The sequence below is a fragment of the Chrysochloris asiatica genome, unplaced genomic scaffold (genome assembly GCF_000296735.1).
Source record: "Chrysochloris asiatica unplaced genomic scaffold, ChrAsi1.0 scaffold00011, whole genome shotgun sequence".
Taxonomy (NCBI): domain Eukaryota; kingdom Metazoa; phylum Chordata; class Mammalia; order Afrosoricida; family Chrysochloridae; genus Chrysochloris; species Chrysochloris asiatica.
This window is the reverse complement of record NW_006408529.1, coordinates 10521421-10532842: the sequence shown is the minus strand read 5'-3', so window position 1 is coordinate 10532842 and position 11422 is coordinate 10521421.

The window sequence follows — 11422 nt, the reverse complement described above, 5'->3', positions numbered from 1 at the left end:
TACAGTGTTGAGGAGTTTTGTTTTCTTTACATTGAGGTGCAATCTATACTGAAGGCTGTGGTCTTTGATCTTTGTCAGTAAGTATTTTAAGTCCTCTTCACTTTCAGCAAGCAAGATTGTATCATCTGCATATTGCAGGTTGTTAACAAGTCTTCCTCTAATCCTGATATCAAGTTTTTCTTCATATACTCCAGCTTCCTGGATTATTTGCTCAGCATACACATTGAATAAGTACGGTGAAAGATACAACCCTGTCACACACCTTTCCTTGTTTTAAACCATTAGAAGTTCCCTTATTGGGTTCGGACAACTGCCTCTTGGTCTATCAGAAGTACAATTAAGTGTTGTCCATAGCTTGTCATACTTCATAATGTTGCCCATAGCTTGTCATGATCCACACAATCGAAAGCCTTTGCATAGTCAATAAAACACAGGTAAACATCTTTCTGGTATTCTCTGATTTCAGCTAAGATCCATCTGATATCAGCAATGATAACCCTCATTCCACGTCCTCTTCTGAAACCAGCTTGAACCTCTGGATGTTTTCTGTCAATGTGTAGTTGCAGCCACACATTTACTTTTAGTAAAACGTTGATTGCATGAGATATCAATGATATTGTTCTATGATTTCCACATTCCATTGGCTCACCTCTCTTTGAAATGGGCACAAATACAGATCTCTTGGCCAGGTAGTTGTCTTTTAACTTCCTTGGCATAGATGAGAGAGTGCTTCCAGTGCCACCTCGCTCTTTTGAAAGATTTCAATTTATATTGCCAATGCCTTCAATGCACCTTGGGCTACTTCCTTCAGGATCATTGGCTCTTGATCATTTGTTACCACTTGAAATGATTGAACATTGACCATTTCTTTTTGGTACAGTGACTCTGTGTATTCTTTCCATCTTCTTTTGATGCTTTCTGCATCATTCAATAATTTGCCAAGAGAATCCTTCAATACCACAACTTGAGGTTTGAATTTTCTCTTCAGTTTCCCAGCTTGAGAAATGCTGAGCAGGTTCTTCCCTATTTGTTTTTAATTTCAGGTCCTTGCACATTTTGTTATAATATTTGACTTTGTCTTCTTGAGCTGACCTTGGGATTTTCTGTTCAGAGTTTGTATCTCCTTATGTCTTCCGTTTGCTTAAGTATCTGTACACTGGGGACCAACTTTCAGAGTATCTTCTCACATCCATTTTTGTCTTTTCCTTCTTTCTTGTCTCCTTAATGATCTTTTGATTTCTTCCTATATGATGTTCTTGATGTCATCCCACAACTCTTCTGGTCTTCAAACTTTTGCGTCTAATGCATCAAATCTGTTTTTCAGATTATTTCTAAATTCAGGTGGAATATATTCAAAGTCATAGTTTGGCTCTGTTGGACTGGTTTTCATTTTCTTTAACTCCAGCCTGAATTTGTATATGAGCATTTGATGGTCTGCTGCACAGTCTGTCCCTGATCTTGTTTTGGCTGATGATATGGAGTTTTTCCACTGTCTCTTTCCACCAATGTAGTCATTTTGATTTCTGTGTATTCCATCTTGTGAGGTCCATGTGTATAGTCATTTTTTTGCAATTCAACATTTGCAATGAAGAAGTCATTGGCCTAGTAAAATTCTATCATGTGATCTCCTGTACTGTTTCTATCACCAAGACCATATTTTCCAACCACTGATCCTTCCTCGTAGTTTCCAACCTTTGCATTCCAATCGCCAGTAATTATCAATTCATGTTGATTGCATATTTGATCAATTTCAGACTTAAGAAGTTAGTAGAATTCTTCACTTTCATCCTCACTAGCTTTAGTAGTTGGTGCATAAATTTGAATAATAGTAGTATTAACTGGTCTGCCTTCTAGGCGTATAGATATTATCCTATCACAGACAGCGCTATACTTCATGACAGAAGTTAATATGCTTTTTTTTTTTTTTTATGAGAATGTGATGCCATTTCTCTTCAATTTATCATTCCCAGCATAGTAAACCACGTGGTTGTCAGATTCAAAATGGCCAATACTAGTCCATTTCAGTTTAGTAATGCCTAGGATATTGATGTTTATGCGTGACATTTCATTTTTGACAATTTCTAATTTTCCAAGATTCATACTTCATACATTCCTTGTTCCGATTATTAATGGATGTGTACAGCTATTTCTCTTCATTTTGAGGTGTGCCCCATCAGCAAATGAAGGTCCCAAGGGCTTTACCATCATTACAGTCAATTCTACTTTGAGGAGGCAGCTACTCCCCAGATGCATTTTGAATGCCTTCCAACCTGAGGGACCTATCTTCCAGCACTATAGCTGAAAGTGTTCCATTACTATTCATAAGGTTTTCAGTGACTAAATATTTGGAAGTAGTTTGTCTTTCCTTCTTCCTGGTCTATCTTTTTCTGGAAGGTCATCTGAAACCTGCCTACTGTGGGGGACCCTGCTGGTTTTTAAAACACCTGTGGTATAAGTTCCAGAATCACAGCAACACACAAGCAACCACAGTATGACAAACTGACAGACAAGTGGTTGATATGTTATAATAATGCCATACAATTAGATAAATATTTTCATTTGTGGAATCAAGTATGCTTACATCCTTTTCTTAGTAATAGAAAATTATTAAGGATTAAAGCAAAATGAGGAAAGTGCCATTATAAATACAAGATGTTTTAAAAATCTCACTCAGCACTGGATGTGAAACACAAGTTTGGTAGTTCAAACCCATGAGCTGCTCCTGGGAAACCCTATGCAGGGTTACTATGAGATGGAACTATAGCTTAATAACAACATTATACAGCTTAGATTTGTACAATGGTGATGTGAGCTAAAACACAAAACCTATGGTATATTCAGGCATTTCCAAAGAACATAAAGATTGACTCAACCATTAGAAATATACCAGTGCTTTATTGTGTCATAAAGCAAAGTATCAGAATAAATAAAGCACATTTATATCATGAATTCCTCAGTGAGTTGTTCCTAGTTCTACAGTTGCTCCCCTGATCTATCCACAGACTATTGAAAGGAACTCAATGTACTAGTTACTGGAAGTAAAAAGAAGTCCACTTTACAAGAATATTCAAAAGTGTTGGGCAATGAAAGGAATAAATTAAAAAAAAATGTTGGTTATTATTTAAAAAGTGGAATCTTTCTAATTAAATTTAAATGAATTATTTCAAAATCTGAAAAAAAAAAAAGTAATAGTGTTCTTGTGACAAGTATTTACAAAGACCACTTCTTTCTGGTTTCAGGCAATGACATTCAAGGCTTATTTGTTCACTGCAACCAATTCTGATGCCTTCATAGTCCATCAGTGGCAACAAAAAGCTCTAATTCCTTGATTATTTCAGGATTTGAAATATTTTTCATACTGATTAATGAATTCAGACTTAGCAAAAGAAACTGAATACTTACAACAACTGTATAAGGCACAGTTGAGCACAAAAGATGTCTTCTAAAACTTTCAAAATCATCACAATAGCTTGTAAGACTTCTTAAGGATTTAGAAGAAACTTGATTATACACAAAAATCACCCATTAATGCACACATCTAAAATGTATCAAATAATGTTCCTGAAGTATGTCATGTAATACATTACTAATATTCTCCTGGTTAAAAAAAAAAAAAAAAATTCTGGAGACACTTATCTCAAATGTAACACATTCCTTTTATATAACATCTTTAGAATGTAGTCATTTCATATCATCTATCACCTCTGTCACAATTTTCTTAAGATTTCTAACCTCTCAAACTTACTTCTCTTATTACAGACCACATGATTTATGAGTACCGATAGCTACAGAGACAGCTGTGAGATTAGCATTGTAACCTATCCCAGATCACCTCAGAAACAGTTTCTTCTGAAATGTACTGTCACATTGAAATGGAATTACAACACATTTTGGGGGCAATTCTGACATGTACTTTTAAACTTACTTGCTCAATTGTAAGGACTAAAAGAGAGTAGAACTGGGGAAAAATTGGGCTATATTTATTGCCTTTTACTTCCAGTAAAAATACTATCCAGACTTTTTTCTTTAAATCAAGGGTTTACCATAAGAAATATTTTCATTTATGTAACATCATACCTGTTTTCCAGATGTATGCACATAAATAATTACACAAACCATTAAGAAATTAAGCAAGATTATGATTTTAAATATTTCATTGGAAAAATATTGAAACTATCCTTTTGCAGATAATGTTGAATCACAAAGATGTTTTAAACTTCAAGGAAATAACATTTTTCCAAGTATAAGAGTGCACTTTTATTTAGTATTATCTTAAGAAACTGAAGAGTAAGAGAATGTGTTGCTAAAAAATTAAAGGATGACATTTTTGGAATAGAAATGTAGTTGATTTATGACAACTTCTTACATTTTTCTTTTGCTAAGAGCTCAGCACAATAGTCATAAACCAAAAGTGTGCAAATCACTCATTATTGCTGGAGTTTTTCAGGAGTAAACCCAAAATAAAGCAGTTGACCTCAATCAGAGATATTTGTACACTCTCCAACACAGTGAAATGTAGTCAAGTATAGCCACTTTCTAAAGTATGATGGAGTCCTGGTGTGGCACTACAGGATAATGTACTAGATTGCAAGGTCAGTTTGAGTAACAAGGTCAGTGGTTCAAACCCACCAGCCACTCCTTGGAAACCCTATACAGGGACGCTATGAGTCGGAACTGACTCAATGGCACTTAACAACAATAACAATTGCTAATGATTGTGAGCATTTTATCAGGTGTTTTTTGGCTGCCTGAATGTCTTCTTTGGTGAAGTGTGTGTTTATGTCCTCTGCCCATTTTTTAAATGGGACTATTAGCCTTCTTGTTGAGTCTTCTATAAATTTTAGAGAGTAGTCCCTTATGTAAAATATCATTGACAAAAATGTTTCCCTAGTCTGTGGGCTCTCCTTATACTCTTTTGGTGAAAAATTTTGATGCACATTGCTGTTGTTGTTGTTGCTAAATGCCATCAAATCAATTCTGACTCATAGTGACCCTATGTAGGGTTTCCAAAGAGTGACTAGGGATTTGAAGTGACAAGTTTGCAGTTAACAGTCCAATTCTTATCATGCAGTGTCACATAAGGACTCCACAAGTATCTAATTTTGAGGAGATACCAGCCATTTATTTTGTCTTCTGCTGTTTGTGTGTTTTCAATGTTTCATAGTATATTTATACCATGAAACACAGCCCTTAAATTTGTCACTATTTTTTCAATGATGTTCTTTAAAGTTCTAGGTTTTACATTAAGGTCTTTAATCCACACTGAGTTCTTTTCGTATATGGTATGAGATACAGGTTTTATTTCTTTCTTTTGTAAATGGATTTCCAGTTAAGCCAGCACCATTTGTTGAAGAGATTATCTCTTCCCCTCTAATAGCTGATTTTATGAAAATAAATTCCCAGATCTTTCTTCTGATGAGCATTTGGTTGAAATAGAAACTCTAAACTTTCAGTTAGTTGATGCTTAACCATTCGAACCACCTAGGATTCTATTTAAGTTCAGCTAAAAGGAGCTCTGGTAGCATAGTAGTTAAGAATTGGGTTGCTAACCTCAAGGTCAGAAGTTCGAAACTACCAGCTGTTCCATGGGAGAAAGATGAGGCTTTCTGCTTCCATAAAGATTTACAGCCTCAGAAACCCTGTACAGGGTCACTATGAGTCGGAACCAACTCTATGGCACACCACCACCATCAATGAGAAGTCCTGGCACGGTACTGTGAATTAATGTGCTGGAATGTAAAGTCAGTTTGAACTGCAAGGTTGGCCATTCAAACTCACCAGTCAATCCTAGGAAACAGGGTCACGATGGGTCAGAACCTACTCAATAGCACTTCACTAGAAAGAGGTAGGAGTCCTTGGGTGATGTACACAGTTAAAGTGTTTGACTGTTAACCAAAAGGTTCAAGTCCACCCAGAGGACCATCAGAAGAAAGACAGGCAATCTATTTTTGGAAAAAATCAGTCTTCAGAAAACCCTAGGGAGCACAGTTCTACTGTGTGTTTGAGTCTATGAGTTAGAGGGTTAGAAGAAGGGAGAACATGCTTTCTTTTCTGCTTCACATTTGTAAGAAATGTTGCCTCCTACTGGAGGTCCCAGCTGTTAGACTTGGGCAACAATCACATTCCTCTTTTGCTCCTCAAGCCTTAGAGCTGGCTTTCTTCCATTACAAATCTATAGCTTGACTCAATGTTTGGACTTTTAGCTCTTCTAACACCTTTGTAGCCAATTCCTTATATAGAAATGCATGACATGGATTGTGTTTCCTGAGTAGATGCTGAGTGACAATAGTAACATCAGAAGGAATGAGCATAGTCAACTCTGAACCCAGTTCCAGAACCCAAGTGCTCTATTCCATGCCTTATCTGTAGTGTCACCCTCATTCAATAATAGGTAGCTCAGATTTCTATAATTCTCATCTTTGACTCTATAAAGCTGCTGGTGGTTCAACTATTACTGATTTAAAGCCATATCAGAGTTATATAGGATGCAAACTATAAATTCTAACATGGATTGACTTTATTTAATTTTCCAATAAAGAATAGAATTTGAATAATGAATTCAAAATAAATATCATCTCCATCATTATGTATTTTGGTATTATTTTTGTATTAAAAACACTAACAGTATACAAATTAAAATATTCATTCTATAGCAAAAGTTATGATAATAAGATATAAAGAAACAGGAAAATGCCAATGAAAGTGATTTAAAAAATCAGTGAAAAAACAAAACTAATAAAAATCTATTAATAAGATCTTAAGGAGCTCTGGTAGCGTAGTGGTTATGAATCGGGCTGCGAACCTTAAGGCCAGCAGTTTGAAACTACCAGCCGCTCTGCGGGAGAAAGATGAGGCGTTCTGCTCCCGTAAAGATTTACAGCCTCGGAAACCCTGTACAGGGTCCTATGGGTCGGAAACGACTAGACGGCACTTAACAACAATAACAAATAAGATCTTAATTTAAAATTTCAATTACACTCAACTGTATATTGAAATAGTAAAAGCATCAAATAGTTCATGCTAGCTTATTTAATTTTATGATGGTGTTGAGCACAGGGCCCTGGATTTGCTCTATATTTAACTAGGTTTGGATGGGTTTCTATGCCCAGACTAAGTGTCCATGTATCTAGATCAAGAGGCACAAGAGTGCAGTTTGGTAGCTCCCATATATTGGCATTTGCTTTAAAAATAAATAGCTCAACAACATTATTCACTCTGCTCTGCTTTTCTACTCCCTGGACAGTTTCACATAAATTATAATGTAAGACATCTTCAGTGACATAGGGGAGACCAAACTGTGCTAGCTCACTAGCTTTTGACTATCATGGCCCTGTACATTCTCCCTTACCTACTCTCCTCCAGAAAAAAAACAAAGGTAGTTGGATTGAGGATTAGAGACTGCTTCCAGCTAGGGTCTGAACCAGCTGAGTGTCCTATTGATATCACTGTGATCCATCTGACTTAAGTTGGAGCATTTGATTTCTTCACTACCAGGACTTCCTTCCACTTCAGGAAATAATCCTCTTTCAATCTCCTACTCATTCAAATAAAAATATCATCTCATATTAATAACATCTTTCCCAAAGAAGTTCAAATCATTTTTTTCAGATATTTCTCTAATCCTCACAGCATTCCTATAAGGTAGGTAATGTCCATACAACTCTTCTTCTAAACCAAGTCAGAATGATTATGCAAGGGTATTAGATGCCCATGGGTATTATTGAACTGACTTTCATTTCCTCTAAAAATGTATTTACTGGGGATTGAAGGAGTGCATTTATTTGAAAAAAATTTATATGTGGGTTTAAGGATAAAAAAAATTTGATTTAGAATAATAACTCTGTTGTCCGTAGTATTTTGACATTGATATAGATACATTGCTTCTAGCAAGATGCAATATAACTTTTTTGAGTATAAATTTTTTAAGTTGGCAAGTATTTATCAGAATGAAAACATTAAGGATAAAATTTATGGTCACATGAAAGACCATTTTTGGTATCATTGTTATATTTAAAAATAATCTTTTTTTTATATAAGTTTTAATTCCTAGAAGGAAAAATAAAATTTAAAAAATTTAGATTTAAGATTACTGTGTGGTGGCATAGTAATTTGATTATTAAATATAATTATTTTATAAATAATGTGAATTAAAATAGTATTACAAAAGATTTGAATTATCTAAAGAAAAATATCCATTGGCTAGAAAAATTTAAGTAATAAAACCCCAGTGCCATGAATTTGATTCCTACTTAGAGATGTTGTTGTTGCTAAGTGCCATTGAGCAGGTTCCGACTCCTAGTGACCCTGTGTAGTGTTTCTGAGGAGCAGCTGGTGAGCTCGAACTGCCTAACTTGTAGTTCAGACTGACTTTGCAATCCAGGACATTAAACCATGAGACAGAATAAAACGACTGCCTAGGTTTCCAAGAGTATAAATCTTTATGGGAGTAGAAAGCCTCATATTTCTCACATGGAGTGGTTGGTGGGTTTGAACCATTGACCTTGTGGTTAGCAGTGCAGTGATTAACATGCCTGACCCTTAATTTAAATAATGTTGTTGTTATTGTTGTTACATGCCATCAAGTCATTCCAACTCACAGCGACCCTGTACAGGGTTTCTGAATAGCCAAGAAGCTGGTGAGCTTGAAAAGCTGACCTTGTGGTTCAAACCAAAGCCTTAACCCACAGCATCACACCAGGACTCTAAATTAAATAATTGCACATTTCAAGTATATCACTTGTTGTTGTTATGTGCAGTCAAGTCAGTTCTGACTCATTGTGACCTTGTATAGGTTTTCCCCTGAGGAGAGGCTGGTAGGTCTGAATTGCCAGCCTTGTGGTTAACAGTTTGCTGCTTATGCTACAGTGCTATACCGGGAGCCCAAAGTACGTTACTTGTTGTTATTAACTTCAGTCTAGTCAGTTCCTACCCATAGAAACTCTTTATAGGGTTTCCAAGGAGTAGCTGGTGAGCTTGAACCACTGACCTTGCAGTTCAAATGATTTTGCAGTCTGACAAATTAACCTACAGCGTCACACCAGGACTCAAGTATGTCACTAGGTACTAAAAAAAAAAGTGAAATAAAAAGACAACCTCTCTCCACTAGTATGGGAGCACAGTGACTTTGTAGGATAAGCACTGGCCTTTGAAATAAAAGGTTGGTGGTTTGAGGCCACCAGCTGCAGAAGAAAGATGAGGCTTTCTGCTCCCACAAAGATTTACAGATCAGTAAACCCTATATACAGAATCACTGAGAATTGGAACTGAGTTAGCAGCACTTAACAAAAATTCAAGAACACTGGTTGAGTGCTGTCACGTCAGTTACCACTCATAGCGACCCTATTTCCTATATATGTACTATTCTTGGGGAAGGAAGTGTGTTATGTGCACGTGTTATGCATGTGCAAGTGCATTATGTGAACTAGCGTCCAAAGGTCATGATGCCTTTCATCAGATGTCCTTTAGAGACCATCAATGGCATCCTTATAATAGAGATTCTACTTGTGGGCAGCTTTCAACCTCTTCTTAGCATTGATGAATAATATAACTATATTCTCTAAGAGAGGACTGGAGATTCATAATCAGAAATGATTGACAACAACAAAAAAATGTCTAACAAATAAAAAACAAACTGTCTCCTGTGTTACCAATTTTGAAAATTGCTAGGAATGCCAATTTAGAATAGAAGTAAGAATATTCGAAGTTTCTCCTTTTATAATAATAGATCTGTTAGGGTTTAGTAAAAACATAATTTGCCAAATACAAAAAATAGAAGTATGTGTTCATTCACTTAAGATTAAAGTACAATTTATGTCAACAAAATTAAAAGCATCAAAGTCTCCAAATTTTTTTTTCCATCACTTGTTTGTCAGTTTTCTGTACTGTGGTAGCTTGGGTATTGGGGATACTAGAAGCAACCAAAAATATTTTAAATACCAGCATCATGAGAGACAATCATGGTAGACAGTGGAGCTTCAGACTAAGACAGATTAAGAAGAAGAGGCAGACTACTTATGAATAGTTAGATGCTGACAACAATATGAATAGCAGAATGTTGTCAGATATAGTGCTGGAAGATAAAAAGGTTATGAATAGCCGTGGAACATTGTCAGATATGTTGTTGCTGTTGTTAAGTGCTGTTTAGTCAATTATGACTCATAGCAACCCTGTATAGATTTTCTGAGAAGGAGCTGGTGGGTTTGAACTGCTGACCTGGTGGTTTGCAGTCCAGTGTTGATCCTACAGTGCCACAAGAAGATTAGCCTCTCAGGTTGGAAAACACTCAAAATACAACTGGGAAAGGGCTGCTTCTTCAAAGTAGAGATGACCATGATGACATGAATAGTGAAAACCCTTTGATACCTTCATTTGCTGAAGGGACATAATTCAAAATGAGGAGAAACAGTTACAAACATACATTAATAATTAGAACATGGAATGTATGAATCTAGAAAAATTGTCAAAACTGAAATAGATCACATAACAAAAGATATCCTAGACATAAGTTAACTGAAATAGACTGATACTGGCCATTTAAAATCTAATCATATGGTTAACTATGCCAGAAACATCAAATTGAAGAGGAACACAATTGTATCCTTGTCAAAATGAACATTTCAAGATTTATCTTGAATTACAATGCTGTCTATGATAAGATAATATCCATACAACTACATGAAGACCAGTTAATGCCACTATTATTCAAATGTATACATCAACCACTAAAGCCAGTGATGATGAAATTGAAGAATTATACAAACTTCTTCAGTCTGAAATGGATCAAACACACAAACAAGATGCATTGATAATTATTAGTGATTGGAATGCAAAAGCTGGAAACAGAGGAAGGCTCAGTAGTTGCTCAGTATTGCCTTGGTGAAAAAAATAATACTAGAGATCACATGACAGAATTTTGCAAGACTTATTCATTGCTCTTTATGTTTTTAAAACAACATGAAATGCAACTATACCCACAAACCACACCAGATGGAATATACAAGGAATAAAATTGACTGCAATGGTGAGAAGAGATGGGAGAGAAGCTCAGTACCATCTGCCAAAACTAGCCAAGGGACGACTATAGAACAGATAAGCAATTGCTTAATGCAAGTTCAGCCTGATGCTGAAGAAAATTAAAACAATCCATAAGAGCTAAAATAAGACCTTGAATACATCACGCCTAAATCTAGAAAGCATCTCAAGAACAGATTTGATGCATTAGCCACTAACTACCAGAGACTATAGGAGTTGTGGGGTGACATCAAAAATATCATAAAAGAAGAAAGCAAAAGGTCATTATAAAGACAGGAAATGAAAAAAAAAGGCCAAAACGGACGTCAGAAGAAATTCTCAAACTTGCTCTCATTGTTGTTGTTAAGTGCCGTCCAGTTGGTTTCGAGTCATAGCGACTCTGTATAGGGTT